This window comes from Dermacentor silvarum, unplaced genomic scaffold (assembly GCF_013339745.2).
Source record: "Dermacentor silvarum isolate Dsil-2018 unplaced genomic scaffold, BIME_Dsil_1.4 Seq512, whole genome shotgun sequence".
In the NCBI taxonomy this organism is placed as follows: domain Eukaryota; kingdom Metazoa; phylum Arthropoda; class Arachnida; order Ixodida; family Ixodidae; genus Dermacentor; species Dermacentor silvarum.
Window position 1 is genome coordinate 20,075 of NW_023606355.1, and position 15,678 is coordinate 35,752.

General features: G+C 43.7%; 1 long non-coding RNA gene across 2 annotated transcripts; it reads right to left on the reverse strand.

Annotated features, from left to right (window-relative positions):
- Window positions 1-1,056: 1,056 nt before the first annotated feature.
- LOC125941875 (uncharacterized) lies at window positions 1,057-13,039 on the reverse strand. Of its 2 annotated transcripts, none has more exons than XR_007464659.1 (5): window positions 12,956-13,039; window positions 11,386-11,482; window positions 9,246-9,314; window positions 6,310-6,358; window positions 1,057-3,121 (listed from the first exon to the last, which is right to left on the reverse strand). It is a non-coding gene; the product is annotated as an uncharacterized LOC125941875 (long non-coding RNA). The 2 variants fall into 2 exon arrangements; XR_007464658.1 differs by having other exon boundaries at window positions 6,310-6,364.
- Window positions 13,040-15,678: the final 2,639 nt, after the last annotated feature.

The following is a 15,678-nucleotide window of genomic DNA, read 5'->3' on the forward strand; positions in this document are numbered from 1 at the left end:
ACGGATCACCACAGGCCAAAATGTCGGACGCCGGACACCAAGGCTCAAGGGAACGGGGCCGTCCGAGGAGCTGCCGCCCGAGCGTGCGTTTGGCCCGCACTACCGACGCTTGTAGCTATCGCCGGCGTCCGACACTTTAGCCTGCTGTATCCCGTCTGCCACTGCGTAAGCGCGGCGGCGTCCCGCCACGAAACATTTCGCCGCGTGCTCGCCACACGTGACACAATCGACGGCCCTGGGAATTCACGAAATCATCGCTGCACTTCGACTTCCTTTTCCATTCACTGATCGCAGAGCCCCTCTTGGCAAACGTTGTGCTGTCATGCAGTCGTCCTCGCGAAAATGCTAGTAATCGGCAGTGCCTCCGAGGTCAGCAGGGGCCTTCCGAGAGCAGTTGCTACTCGCCGAGAGGAAAAATACACGACACACACACACACACGCTAAACAGAACAACATTTATTATACACCAAATGTAACAAATATAATAAAATATGTTCTTTCTGCCAAATCGAAAGCATTCCTTGTACCATTAAAAATCTGTCTGGATTAAAAAAAACTACATCGTAAACATGCCAGTCAATGCTATTGTACACGTCCTAACACAATAAAATTAGTGAACGCAAGAAACGATATCTTATCTCGTCCAATATTGAACTATAAATACAGAACCATTTGTTTGAACTGTTACTTTGGGCAGACATTCCACAATTTTGCAGCCTATATATATGTTGAACTTGCATGACTAAGCCACCCAAAATTAACAGTGGACTGCAGAATGAGGCCGACCAGAGGTGGTATTTTGCATGAACTAGCACAAAACATACGATGATAAATACCTAAGTACTAAATTAAGAAATTGGGACTCATCACGCAAACGAGCTAAAACATTTGCTTTAGTGATTGTGTTGCATTTTTTAGCAGGTTACTAAAGATTAAAAATTTATTTAGTGTTTTATGAGCCAAAACCATCATATGATTCTGAGACATGCCGTCGTTGGAAGGGACTCTGGATTAAGTTGGGCCACCTGGGATTCTTTAATGTACGTTTAAATATAAGTACACAGGCGTTCTTGTATTTCGCTCCCATCGAAATGTGGCCGCCATGGCCGGGATTTGATCCTTAGTCTTTTTGTTTATGACTAGATTTGTGAAAGTTCCAAACAGGGTCCCCTATATACAGGGTGATCATTTTTAAGTTTTACACAATTCTTAAAAATAACCTGTTGCAGGTATCATAATTCTAGTCCTTAGCTGTATTTGTCAGAGTAGCGGACATTACTTTCACGACAAATCGTAGCACATATTCAGCTAAATAAGAAAAATCCACTAATTATCTTTTGAATTAAATACTTTACGGCCGATATTGCAATTTACGAATTGTAGCCGGTGAGTTTGCAAGGCATATCCACTTGGAATGAATTTCCAGAATGACGCCAGTTTGGAGATATATGCCATCAAACTTGCCCTAAAAATGCACTGTTGATCAACTTACATATTTAACAAAATGCTATCTTCTGCATTGAAGCACAAAAGTAACTAGAACGTTCATGTATTTTGTCCCACACTTTGGAAATAATATCTCGAAACTGGTGTCATCCTGGAAATCCATTTCAAGTAGATACGTCTTGCAAGCTCTCTGGCTACCATTTGTTAATTGCAATATGTGTTGTAAACTAATCAGTTAAGAAGTTAATTACTGAAATTTTCATTAACTAATTGAATATGTGTTTCGATTTCTTGTGCTAGTAATCCGCCTCTTCAAATAGTCCAGCTCAAGGACAAGAATTATGCTGTCTGCCACAGGCAATTTTTAAAAATTCCATAAAACTTAGAAACGATCACCCTGCGTATTTATTTTCTAATAGTGCATGAGTTGTGTTCTGCATGGACACTTTAGCATGGCTACCTTGTTTAGTTGAATATTGTGCAAGCAGTGGTTTTTTTCATCTACCCAGTGCAAAATATTAAGCCAGCATTGTAACATGTTGCAAATGGAGTCACGAATAAGTACCTTCCCTGATCATATCCAACAGTAGCAACTTTAGATGAAATAAGTTGTGCTTTCTCATGTTCAAGTGCCTTGTTCTAAGATATTGTCACAGTATGTAATGTAACATATCGAACGTAACAATATCAAATCCTCCTTCTCACATTGGCCTCCCATCGTGTGATCCTCCAAGCTGAGGTCATTTGAAATTGCATTTAATTGCACTTGAAACAGCATATCGCTCTTATTTAAGAAGCACATCCTATTGCAGTCACCATCCAGATATAAAATACTTGTCTGCATCAAGCTGTGAGGCAGCAGCACATTTTCTTAGGAAAAAGCCTACCTTTTCTATTGAATTGGGCTGCGTACTCGGAACACTACTATGCAGTTGCAGACAGGACTGGTAGTGTAGCAACCGTAACAGTGTGAACTTACATAAAGGAGCAAAACTGCGTGAACTTCAAATCATTATTCTCTCTTAGGAACCATGCTTTCCAATTATAGCATGGGGATAAAGTAACTGGCAAGCAAGTCTGCATTTCATTCAAGTAAATATCATACTATTCATGCTACCTTGCAGGGTGCACACTACATTCCCTTCGAACGTGAATTTACGACCTTGCCACGAGTTGCTAATTGTATTGGTGTATCGTTGATCGAGAGTGGTAGAACGGGATATGTATGCCTCAGGCTAGAGCACATGTTTCGACAAGGAGACTTGGCTGGTCAAACAGGGAATGGCTCAGGCTAAATCCATTTGTTCCCTTGTAAAGATGTTGGCTTCAGCTTGTGACCTTCTTTGTTGGCCAACTCTTGAACACTAATGTCGCAACCTTCCTGTTTGCCCTCGTCTTGTTCAGCCTATTGCTGCACACAGAAGCTGCATTTTCTTTTAAAAACATTCAATGAGGTCAAGGGCTTTGTGCATGGCAGTGTCTGAAAACACAACTTTTTTTTCAATGAATGACAGTTTTGGTGCCTTTCTTGCGCATTCAATAGGGAAGAACCAAAAATTAAGCTAACAGACTGGCTATGCCAACAAGTAAGCATAAAACAGGGGAAATCAAGCTCTCTATGGATGTGGAGTGCCATTTCTTCATTTCACACCATGCTTGGGGTCAGCAGGACTTCCTAAAATTGAGAAAGTTTTTGTAATGAAATACATATTAAATGTATTCTGTTTATAATCTTAAAAAAGTCTATTTCGAAATTCATATTTAGGTGGGACCAGCACCAAGTACAAAGACAAAGTAAGGGCTTATAGAAAATGACACGCCGTGCTGAATGACAACTGATTTAATTTTACAACAGACAAACAGTCAAGTACTCTGGAATGCTTGATAAAAGCCATAAAAAACCTAAGAAGCAGGGAGCAGTTACACACAATAATGTATGTGCATGGAAAATGCACCTGGTCATTGGTTTGCAAACAAGTATGCCATTTCCTTATCAGTTCACAAAACAGGTCCTACACTGAAACATTTTTCCTTCAATTTGGCAATTCTGTGGGCTTTGATTATTGCTCGGGTGATTTGGTTGCTCTTCTTACTGCTATTAGAGTATGGTGAAGTGCAATAGATGGGACAAGGTGAGGCGAGACAGACGGGACAAGCGCAACTGACAGCTGAACATTTATTGGAAAATTTCGCTGCAGCAGGACATGCGCCCACGACACCCCGAAACCAGGAACAAACAGAGCAGGCACAAAAAACAAAGAAATATGGCAAAGATCGCTAACAACGCATTCACACTCTCTTATGAATGTGATGGTAATTGGGAATGATGTGTACGCAGTCAACTGCGCACGACTGGCCCAAGAGGAATAAACAAGAAAACAGAAATAGAAGAACTAGCTGAGCTGTGGCTACCTATGAATCGCACTTCTTTGGTTAAAGTGCCCCCAAAGCCACAATAACACACTTTTGCACTGCAAGGCAAGATCCCTAATTTCCCCTTATTTCAAACACCTAAAGTACTGTTGCAGCCTGTCACTCAGGCACTGGTCAGTCTGTCCCAAGTAAACATGACCACAGTTTAACGAATCCTGTACACGACAGAATTAGCACATGGGACATACTGACACTCACGTTTCGTCATACAGTATTTCCTAATTTGACTACCCGCGACGCATTTGCAAAGTTGTGCCGGCTTGCATGGCACAGAAAACACAAGATCCACCCATACTTCCCTGCTACTTTCCTTAAGTTGTGTGAAACCTCAGCAACACATCCACCCCTTCAAGGGGGCAACACTTATGTGCATAAGGTTTCACACAACTTGATGAAAGTCACAGGGAAGTATGGGGTGGTTCCTGTGTTTCCTGCACCATGCAAGTTGGCACAACTGTGGAAATGCGTTATGGGTAGTCGAGTAAGGAAATACTGTACAACGAAACACGAGTATCAGTATGTCTCATGCGCTACTTCTGTCATGTGCAGAATTCCTTCAAGCAGCGGTCGTGTTTACTTGGGACAGACTGGCCAGTACCTGAACGACAGGCTGTGCAGCACTTCAGTTTGAAATAAGAAGAGGTTGGATCATGCTTTGGACTGCAAATGTTGCGGTTGCTATATGTAGTTGAAGAATGTGGAAGTTGTAGGCCATGGAAAAACAAAATTAGAATGCGAGCTTTTTGCAGCAGTGTTAATTGAAAATTATTTTCAATTCTGGATCTGATACGTGAGTTAGCGTGGCTTTGGTGGCACTTTAAACAAAGAAGCGCTATTCACAGGTAGCCACAGCTAAGCTAGTTCTACTTCTGTTTCATTTTTGATGTCTGTTGTGCCAGTTGTGCGCAGTTGACCAGCGTACACATGCTTCCCAATTATCATGTCTGAAGAAAAGATCGTGCACATGTTGTTAGCAATTTTTGCCATATTTCCTTGTTTTTTTGTGCCTGCTTTGTTTGTTGCTGGTTTCAGGTGTCTTGGGCACATGCGAGCATTGTCCTGGTGCAGCAAAATTTTCCAATAAATGTTCACAGTTGTCAGTAGAGCTTTGCCCGTCTGTCTCACCTCACATTGTCCCATTTATTGCACTTCACCGTACTCTAATATGCATCACCAACTGGCCCAAAGTTCTACTCTTCTGAAGTTTTTACTGCTACTTCGCACTTGTCAAAGTCAGGCCAACAGCCATACTGCATACAATGTAGAGCTATATGGACTGGCAGTTCATGTCATGGATTTATTCTGGCTTTATGGCATCACAGAAAGTAAACAAAGATGACAAGCAGGACACAAGTGCCTACTCTCAACTCTAGCTTTAATAACAAAACAGAAATCGCACATAACATGTGGTGATATGAAGTGACGTCATTCATTCAAAAACAATTTCTTCATCCAATGTAACTGAGAATGAGCGATGCATTTGTCCTTTGCATTGTGAATCTGCCAAAGCTTAATTATCTTATGTACTCTCTGGTCATAATTTCTGTTCAATGCAGAAGTTTGGGCTTGTTTGTGATAACAGAACTTGGACATCATAACAAGCAGGAAAGAACGCGAACATGAAGAAGAGATAGACTAGCGCCCATCCAGTCTGTGTCTCTTTGGGTCCGCATTCCATTGTGCTTGTTATGATGTCCAAGTTCCATAATTTTAGGCTATAACGAGTTTTGTGGAACACAAGAATGAACCAGCATTTTTACAGTATGTTGCAATGTGCGGATGAGATTTGTTAGGCACAAACCCGATTCACCCCAATCTCAAATTAATACAATATAGGCATAACAAGATGGCCATGGCCAACTGTACACAACCTCTGTTGCACAGTGCATCACCTCCTTCAAATCGTGCCACACGCAACAACCAAATTGTTTTCCTGGCTGCAGTATTTTTTCTCACATCAGAGCAAATCTCTGTTCACAAGCTTCCTACAGAAAGAAAAGCATTTAGCCCATAGGGACCAAATGCGCTTTTGCCCATGAAAAAGCACAAGAGCATACGAAACAACTGCGACCATTTTTTACTTGGCTCATCTCATTCATTATATTCCATCGTCATGCCTAATTCAGTTGTGCAAATCATTTTTTCACAGGCCCTTGTTAGGATGGTTTTGTGCTGTGACAAAAAAAGGCAGAAGTAAAAAAATAAAGAAGGTTGGTTGTGGCTTACGGCATGATATGCATCCGGCAAACTAGGCCACAAGTGTTGTGTACAGTCTGGAATCCTCAAAAGGTTGTGCCTACATTGGACAGATGGGATGCTGTATTAATGCGTGATTGGGGGAGCATGACTCATCTGTGTGAAACAACCTGCCCTCATGCATTGTGAAACACTAACAAATGTGGCGGCAGTACTGTGTTCAACAAAACTCACATTGTAGCCACGCATCATGACCAGACAGCATGCCAGGCAATTGTGGCTTCTGAAACTTAAAAAGAATGACAAATGCATCAGTCATCTATCAGTTGCACTGCACGAAAAATTTTGATAACATCACATCATATCACCACTTGTTATATATTGTCTGTTTCTTGATTATAAAGCTTGAGGTGAGAGCTGAGGCTTGTGTCATGTGTGCACATCTTTGTTCACTTTTTGTGGTGCCATTACACCAGAATTGGGATAACCAAATGGCCACACGCTGCTTTTGTCACATTATAGTGGCGCTCGCAAAGCAGGAAGACAATGCACATAATACCACGCCATGTCAGCATGCCCACTCTTTGCACACACAGCAGATTACCTCTAGAACAAGGCGCGCAGGCTGCATATGTACTCAGCTGCATCGACAGCCATGTGCGGCGATGGCTGCGCTAGAAAAGAGGACGCGCACACCAACTGCCCCCTTGGGCCCCTTTCAGGGCCCTCTTAAAAGCTAAGTTTGTAATTTCTTGTTTCTGTTATAGGCTAGTGCAAACAAATGAATTTGTCTTATTCCCATTAGGAAATTTTGTAGATTAGGTAGACAATTTATGAAAGCATAGATTTATTACTTTTCACCTTTCTGTAGGAATATCGTACAAATGCATAAGCAGTACTTATCACCTTGTTTCATGTAAGATTTTTTTCCATGCTGAAAGAAAGGCATACATTTAAAAAATAAGCTTGGTTGCAACGTGTGAAGGAATTGTGTGAAGTCACATAAAGGGTTGCTGAAATCAAAATATAGTCGCGACCTTCCTGTGACTGACTTTATCTAACACACTGAAAAGGAAAATGACCTTTTAAACAACAGACTCAAAAAGAAGAAAAAAAAGCCACAGCACATTATTACAAGAACTGCAGCGCAATAACACCCAAGGACGACACAAAGAAACGACCAGGACGAGCGCTGCACTTACAATAGGTTTTATTGTAGCCAATTTCACATATATTTCATTACACAAACGTCATTAGCTGCACATGCGTAGAAAGACCATCTCTTTATCTGAGAGTTGTATCGATGGCATGCTAACACACCTTCCCCCCCCCCCTAGCCGGGAAATATGTTCTGCTTCAATAATTTTTCGAGTGAAGCGCGATTTGCTTTTCATAATGACAGACGTGTTATGTAGGTCAGGTGAACAATCCTTACATGTTAAACAATGACAAGCCAGGAAACCTTGAAAGTCTTTCCCTTCATGCGCATTTTTCACGTAGTTTCCATGCTCCCTAACACTTAAGCTAACGTTGACGCATCTCCCAGATTGGCCAACATACACCTTTCCGCATCTTAGAGGGATTTCGTAGACTACACCTTCTGCACAATCAACAAAGGGTGGAGGGTGCCTCTGTGTTGTGCCGCAGGCTTGCTGCTTTCTTACCTCTGGGTGGGTCATTGTGCAGAGCTTGGACAGCCTGTTAGGTGCGGTGAATACAACTTTTACGTCGTACCGCTGGGTCACCTTTTTCAGGTTGTGTGAAAGCTTGTGAACATACAGTATCACCATGCAGGCAGAAGGTAGCTGTGATACCGTATGTACACAAGCTTTCAGGCAACCTGAAAAAGGTGACCCAGCGGTACGACGTAAAAGTCGTATTCACCGCACCTAACAGGCTGTCCAAGCTCTGCACAATGACCGACCCATAGGTAAGAAAGGAGCAAGCCTGAGGCACAATGCATAGGCACCCTCCACCCTTTGTTGATTGTGCAGAAGGTGTAGTCTACGAAATCCCTCTAAGATGCTGAAAGGTGTACGTTGGCCAAACTGGGAGATGCGTCAATCTTAGGATAAGTGTTAGGGAGCATGCAAACTATGTGAAAAACACGCATGAAGGGAAAGACAAGGTTTTCTGGCTTGTCAATGTTTAACATGTAAGGATTGTTCACCTGACATACATAATACATCTGTCATTATGAAGAGCAAATCGCGCTTCACTCGAGAAATTGTTGAAGCAGAACGTATTGCCCGGCTAGAGGAAAGGTGTGTTAGCGTGCCATCGATACAACTCTCAGATAAAGAGATGGTATTTCTACGCATGTGCAGATAATGACGTCTTTGTTGGATAGTGCATATATATGTGAAATTCGCTACAATAAAACCTGTTGCAAGTTCAGCGCTTGTCCTGGTCGTTTCTTTGTGTCGTCCTTGTGTTTTATTGCGCTGAAAATCTTGTAATAATGTACCAATGTGCCCAACTCGCCACATTATTCATGTTTTAAGCATTGTATGTGGGCGTCTTGGTTGCAAAATAACCTAAATCTTGCATCCTAGTCTGGTGCGTAGGGCATAAAAGGCTCTTAGCAGAGTCACCTGATGCTTTTATATAGGTTATTCAGTTTGCATGATCTTCCACAGAAGTAGCTGTAGGCACTTTTGCTGCAATGACAGTACTGTTCACAGTATTCGTCGCGGGGAGCGCGGCTTGCCACTTGTAGCGGTCACAGATATTGATCGCCGACTCTGCCAAAATATGCAGCGGTCTGAGTAACATCACTAACCAAAAGAAAAAGACATCACTTGGGTTCAAGAAACCAGACAGAGTAACCCGAGAAATAGTTCAAGGCTCCAATACACAAACTGTCGCTCTTAAGAAATGGTGTTTCTCATAACATTTTAATACAGTCCCTAATTTAGTACAAGTTTTCGTATGATGTTTTGGTTTCTTCTACACTACAATGATGTTGCTTGTTAGACATTGGTGTTTTGATGTGCACGTTCTTTTGTATTGCTATAAAGACAACTGTGAAAAAAGATTTGCCTTTGTAACTAAAGTTTGGAGACAGTGCCTGTCAGCTCATATTTTAATCTGTTTTTCATTTCATCTGTCCAATTACACCAAATGTAAACTACAAAAATACCCATAGTCAGAATCACAAAGGTACACACCTGTGTAATGATTCTGCTGAGATCCTTGGAGTGATCAGCCACACAATGCAGCACAGGTAGAATGGCATCCTGAGTTAAAACAAAATAATAAGAATTGTAAGATGCATATCAAAAATTTTATGCTGTGAGGCATTTCGCATGTATACTAATCACCACATTTGCATGCAAAACAGTTTTGCAGAATAGTTAAGCAAGGTAAATCAATGTCTGGCCACGGGACTGTCAGCCAGTGCTACTCATGGCAATGGTGGCGTATATAGCATATCGTTTCAAGTGCAGCTTTTGCAGGGTACATGAATTCAAGAAAACTTAGGTTCACATAATACATGAGACCTACAGTTAGAAGGATGTGTTACATCCAGCACCAAGGCCACGAGTGGCACTGCCTAACGCTTCCAGGGCCAGACTTAGTACACACACAGAAATTTGCAACAAAGTGAACAGGAGGAAGAGCTGTTGCTTTAACTCAATAAAAGATTGCATGCTTCATGCAGATGTGAATACAGCTCCTATCAGCAACTAGTTGTCCTTTGGTACACTTCACTTCTGTTCTTTTTTCTTTCCTTGTCTTCATTGTTTGTTGGTGCCATATGGTTGTGACGAGCAGCTCAGTTCCTATTCTTGTTTTACTACATGGTGTAAAATCATCCAAACGTGCTTAAGCCTCTTAAGAGTAAACTTCAACCATTTGTTTGAACAATATTTTTCTCTTTGTGTCACACCTTAATGTACTGCTAAAAAATGCTAGACAATGCTATACAGAAGAACCTACATCCACACAATCACACATCTGAATAAAACTGCACAGTCTACGACTTAAAGATGTATACATACACACTTTACACATGTCTACAATGAAAATATACGTTACTGTTCTAATATGCACACTTAGCATACTGCATAACAGTCAACTGGTTCCAAAATGTTTTTTTGTTATCACACATACGATGGCTCCAATTACAAATTTCATTCTGGCAGTGACTCAAGACACTCCCAAAAACTTCCTAATGCAATCAACGAGAATTTTCAAATTTAGAGCAGTTGGACACAAATAAGGCAAATAGTTTTATAATCCTAAATAACGAACTGTTATTGTATATGACGGTAAAAGGCCATGCTCCTGAAACATCAGCACTGTTTATCATATAAGCACATTATTATATTTTTACTTACTTTCCTAAGGATTGCGCTGAGTGATCTGCTCATGTGAAAATGTTTATGCATAGCTGTGTCGTGTTATCACTTGTGTTTTCACATTTGTATTAATGCTACTTTATGTGCATGCAAGCGTGCCCATACTACCTTAAGCTGAAGGCCAAACACTATGCTTACACGGTACATGCATTTCATAATACTAAGCAGTGGACTTAGAGAATGAGCAACTGTATTAAAAAGTGTGGTTCTTTGGACACACATCAAATGACATTTGCCTGGAAAACAAACATTTTGCTAAAATCATGACTTAATCCAATTGGTACTAAGCATAAAGCATCAATCAAGAAACTTGCATTTACCAGACACCACTATAGACACTAGGACCTCTTTGGCTTCTTCACAGTCTGGCACAATGTGCTTAAGCTGCCTGTAAACCCTGGAAAGTGTTCATGATACTTTTTTAAATAGATGGGAAAACTTGAGAAGGACCTAAAATTAGGGTCGGTGAAGCAAAGCAACTTTTTAAGAATTCCACTCTGTTTATATGCATATGTTCTATGCATATGATGGTGAAGGCAAATGATGTACTTGAACTGTGTTTTTAACACGCAATACTACAGAGCACAGTTTTGCAATAATGTGATAGAGAACAATGATAATAATGCCACACAAAACAACCTAGTGAATATTTTTTAAACTAATTGCACAAGGTTTTCGTCGTTATTCTGATGCACACATCTGCACACTGTGCACCAAGTCTTGTCGTTTTTTTATTTGTCACATAGTAATTTACATGATACATTTGTCCTCAAATACGTCATGTTGGGCTCCTTCAGTATTTTTATTTTCTTACTGGAACACACATGCCTATATATGTGTTCTGTCCCATGGAACAGGTGTCACAGCATTCCCTCTAACTGAAGCCACAAAACTAGCCATTGCAGGTAAAAGATACAGGGTAAAAAAAAACTAGGTAAGAGCCTACCTATGCCTCTGTTGCTGAAAAGGGGAACTTGGAAGGCGTCTGATGTCCGGCTATGAAGCTGCTTCATCCTTACAGCTGGCAATGAAACGGCTGCAGTCTTGAAACACAAGTGAAAAATTAGACACAGCAATGTTACATAGAGCACGCAACAGCTGGCCGCAAGTTAATATGGGATTACTTCCGCTGCTATGCTGAGTTTTGTATGTTGTTCAGCTTACATTATTGGTAAACTATGCTTGCCAAAATTTTATATTTTAACAGGCTTTACTCTTTACAACTAAAGCCGTTACCCAACTCATGCCCCTATGCACTTAAGCCATGAAATGTTTACTGATCACATAAACTGAATGGCTTCCAAGACAAATTATTTCGGTCAAGAGGATGCATAATTAATGAGTGTCACTGACATTGAATACCAAGGTAGTATCTCTTTTTACAATAGACAATGGCGGACCTAAAGCACATTTTTGTCAGATTTGGGTTGATCAGCCAGCCATTCTTTTTTTTTACCAGCAGCAGGAGTTGAGTTAATATTACTCGTGCACAGTACGATCACACTGTCAAGTGTGATAAGATCCTGAGTTTGAAAGGGCGACTTTGTATGAATTTGGTATGTAGAAATCAAAACTGAATATCTGTACGCAATGGTGCAGCAGCAAAACAAACATTAAACAAGTCAAGGCATCCAGTGCACAGAGCGGGCAGTCGAATAATAACAGTGTACAATCGCCGACTATATAGATATTGCATAGTGCTTGCATGGGAGGCGTAGTCACTGCATCAGCAAATAACACAGCCACCGCGCTACGTTCCCGTGACCTATCACCGCCAACGCTGTCGCGTAAATTAATGTTTGGTCAAGCCAACCGCATCGTTTTCTGCCCGCGAAGGGTAGAGTGACGGTGTATCCGGTAATGTGAACGGTAATCTAAAGACCAAAGTCGACGGGTGCTGGCTCCCCAAGCTGCGCGGCTAGGCGCAGCAATCGCGCGCACTGCCTGCACAATCAGCGGCGTGGGCGCAAAGAGACAGACGCCGGCCCGGAGCGTACCGGCAAATCTACACAGTGCACGCTTAGTAAGCGACCTACTGCACACAACCGTACGAGGGGATTGGCGCCACGTAAGCGGCAGCTAGCAGATACCGCGCACAAAGAAGCGCCGAAACCCGCACACACGCGCGTCGCAGTAACGAGTTGACACATTTTAAGGCCGCGGTTAGACGGCGAAGCTTGGCGGCTTAGCTCACCCCGCACTGCACGTAACTTCTCTGGTAGTGGCTTGCGCTTGGGGAAACATCAAGAACGCTCACAGCCATCCTATTAACAGACCTCGAAGACATCGCAAAGTTCCTCATCATCTAAAATCATGTTTTCTAACTACTCTCGCTCCACTCTAAGCACTCGCTTCGAATACGACAAAGCTCGCACAAACACGGTGATCGTGCAAGGCAGTTTGCAAAATGGTTCGGGACGGCCAACTGTTGCACTGAGGCCTTCAATAACTCGTATCAGCGCCTCTGAACACATATGCATACACAGAACGTGCAGCGGTCGTTGAAAATCACTTACCGTGGAGTCTTGGCTGTTCGAAACTGCGGGAGACACCAACGACGGCAGAACAATGCGCCGGCGCTGGTGGTAATGGCTGCCGCTTGGTCGCTTCGAGCGCGCTCACTCCGAAGACCCGTCGGCGCGGCGTTTCGAAGGTTTCGGTACGGTGGCGTAGTTTCGGGTTTGGCGCGGCATTCTCTGCAGCGCCTGCAGCGCTAGCGCGGCTACTCCAAACAGAAAAACAGCGCGGACGCACATTGCGCGGGATATTTCGAATCTGAGTGCAGAAATTCTACTGAAATTGTCGCTCGGGGTGACAGCCATGTTGGTCATGGCAGGCGGCACCTGGCGGCTGAGTTGTTCTTTTAGCTGTTTGGCTCGGGTTAGATATGGGCGTATTCAGCACTCCCTATCTACCCAACGCCAGTTATTTTTTGAGAACCCCCATTTTACTACCGCAACATCCCCTTAATGTTCATCTGAATGAGGTCGAGGGTAAAATAAAGGTTCTAGCTTGTTTTACTCCATCTCGTGGGAGTACCTGTTTTGAGCTTGGGAGGAAAAAGGGCATGTCAGCTGTTAAAACGCCCATATGGGCTAATTTGTGTTTACAGTGTACAAGTAAGGTAATTACCCTATGGTTGGTAACACTGCGCTCCGCCGGCCCAGCGCTATCAGCGCAGTAGGCACGGTCCATTAGTGTTTCGGAGGGTGGCGCGGTGTAGATCTATGGGCGCAGCCCATACGTGTTGGGTGGAAGGCCGACGGGGCAGCGGCGTGCGAGGCTGGTGATGCGGAGGATGGAAAACAGCGCACTGCGCCTGGCAACGATTCAAATTTCTTTTTTCCTTTCAAGGAGTTCGCATCCCATTCCCTTTCGGCACGGACACCCAGTAGCCAAACTTCATCATTATAACCGATAATGCGGCATGGGGGCATTGTAGTAAGCGGGTTATTTCACGTTAAAAAACATACAAAAGTTGACGGTGCCGCAGCTTCTGATTGTTATAACCGATGTATTGTTAAAAACGGCGTCGTTGTAAGCGGGTTCGACTGTATACCGCACTGGGCACACACACTAAAAATATTCCTGACCCATTCCACTCTGTCAAGGCGGATGGGTCGACCCGCAAAGCTGTTTAGAGCACGGCAGAGATGTCACATGGAATTTTAACAAAGGTTGGAATCAGCTGGCGCAAGACAGGGGTAACTGGAGATCGCAGGGAGAGGCCTTCGTCCTGCAGTGGACCTAAATATAGGATGATTATGACCCTGATCGGTGGTCATCGTGACGATAGGTACGCACACACTCGCATATCACCTCTAATAAATCTATCTGTCATGTAAGACAATGAATGGCGTATACCCCCTTAAGCAATGCCTCATAGCCCCGCAAACGACGACAGAAGAGAGGTGAAATTCTACGCTGAAATGATCAGCGGAAACGGCGCCAGCTGTGGAAGAAGACAATGACGAACGCGGGAGCGGTGGCACGAGCACAGTTGCGCAAAGGGGCACCAACAAGCCACCTTTAGAAGAAGATGATAACGCTCGAGCCATTGCTCATCATGATAGCTTTCCCGTGCGGGCGCCACAAAACCCCATCTCCTAGTCACAGGCAGCTTCGTTGTAAAAACTAATCGACGAGCGAACTGGCGGGAACGGCGCACAATAAGCCTTCATGAGCTTGCATAGCTTGGCGTGAAGGAGGGACGTGCATGCACAATGATCGAGTGCCAGAGCACTCCAGCGCGATATACATCGTTAAAATTACAAAACAATGGTTCACTTCAACAATCATTGAACCAAAGGCCAGAGCGTTGTGTCGTCGATCCAGCTGCTGCCCATCAGTGGACCCGAAACAACGGCGCTTGCCGCACTGTGCGCTTATGCGCACCGTCGCCACAGCTGTAAGGCCACCTCACTGACCTTCATCACAAGGCCAATCATGCCGGCGTGATCACGTGATCAAACATGGTGCACGCCCATGCGCCGCTGCTGAAGACCGTCTCTACGTGCCCCCCTCTTAAATTGCATTGTCCCGATGCTACAAACATAACAGGAGAGCAAAAACAAAAGCACACTGAGTAAAGAAGTAACAAAGCAACAGTCCAAAAGTTCATTAGTGCTGGTAGAACAGCTTAAGGCCCACAACATGGACTATTTCACACCGTGATAGGCACCACTGTGATTGCAAAATACTGTCTAGCACGACCTCATGGTCCAGTGCGCCATTGCGTCGGATGATCTTGTAGGGTCTGAAATAACAGAGTAAAAGCTTCTCAGTAAGTCCTCGTCGGTGTATTGGGGGCCAAAACCAAACACGGTTGCCAGGCTGGTATTAAACTTAGCATCGGAGACGCCTAGGTGGAGCCGAGCCGAGCGGTTGACTCTGCATGGAGCTCCGCGATTTTCCATCTTTTGACTAGTTTTCCTACGATGTGCTGAATTTCGTGCGGGATACGTGATTCGGGAAGATCTAACGACTCTGCAGACACCACTGTTACCGGTGAGCTCTTCGCCTTTTCGTAAAGACGGGCCAGGACGTGCCCGCCACACGTGTGCGGATTGCTAACACTTAGGCCGATTACAGCGTCGGCTGCTGCGCGGGAGACGCCGGGCGCGCTGCCGTGACAGATGGCAACGCGGGCGGCAGCCGGAGCTGCGACGCCGACGGCGGCGAACGCTACAACGGACGCGCCTGAACCAAGCTACACTGAAGCTACAAGCTCGCTCGAACG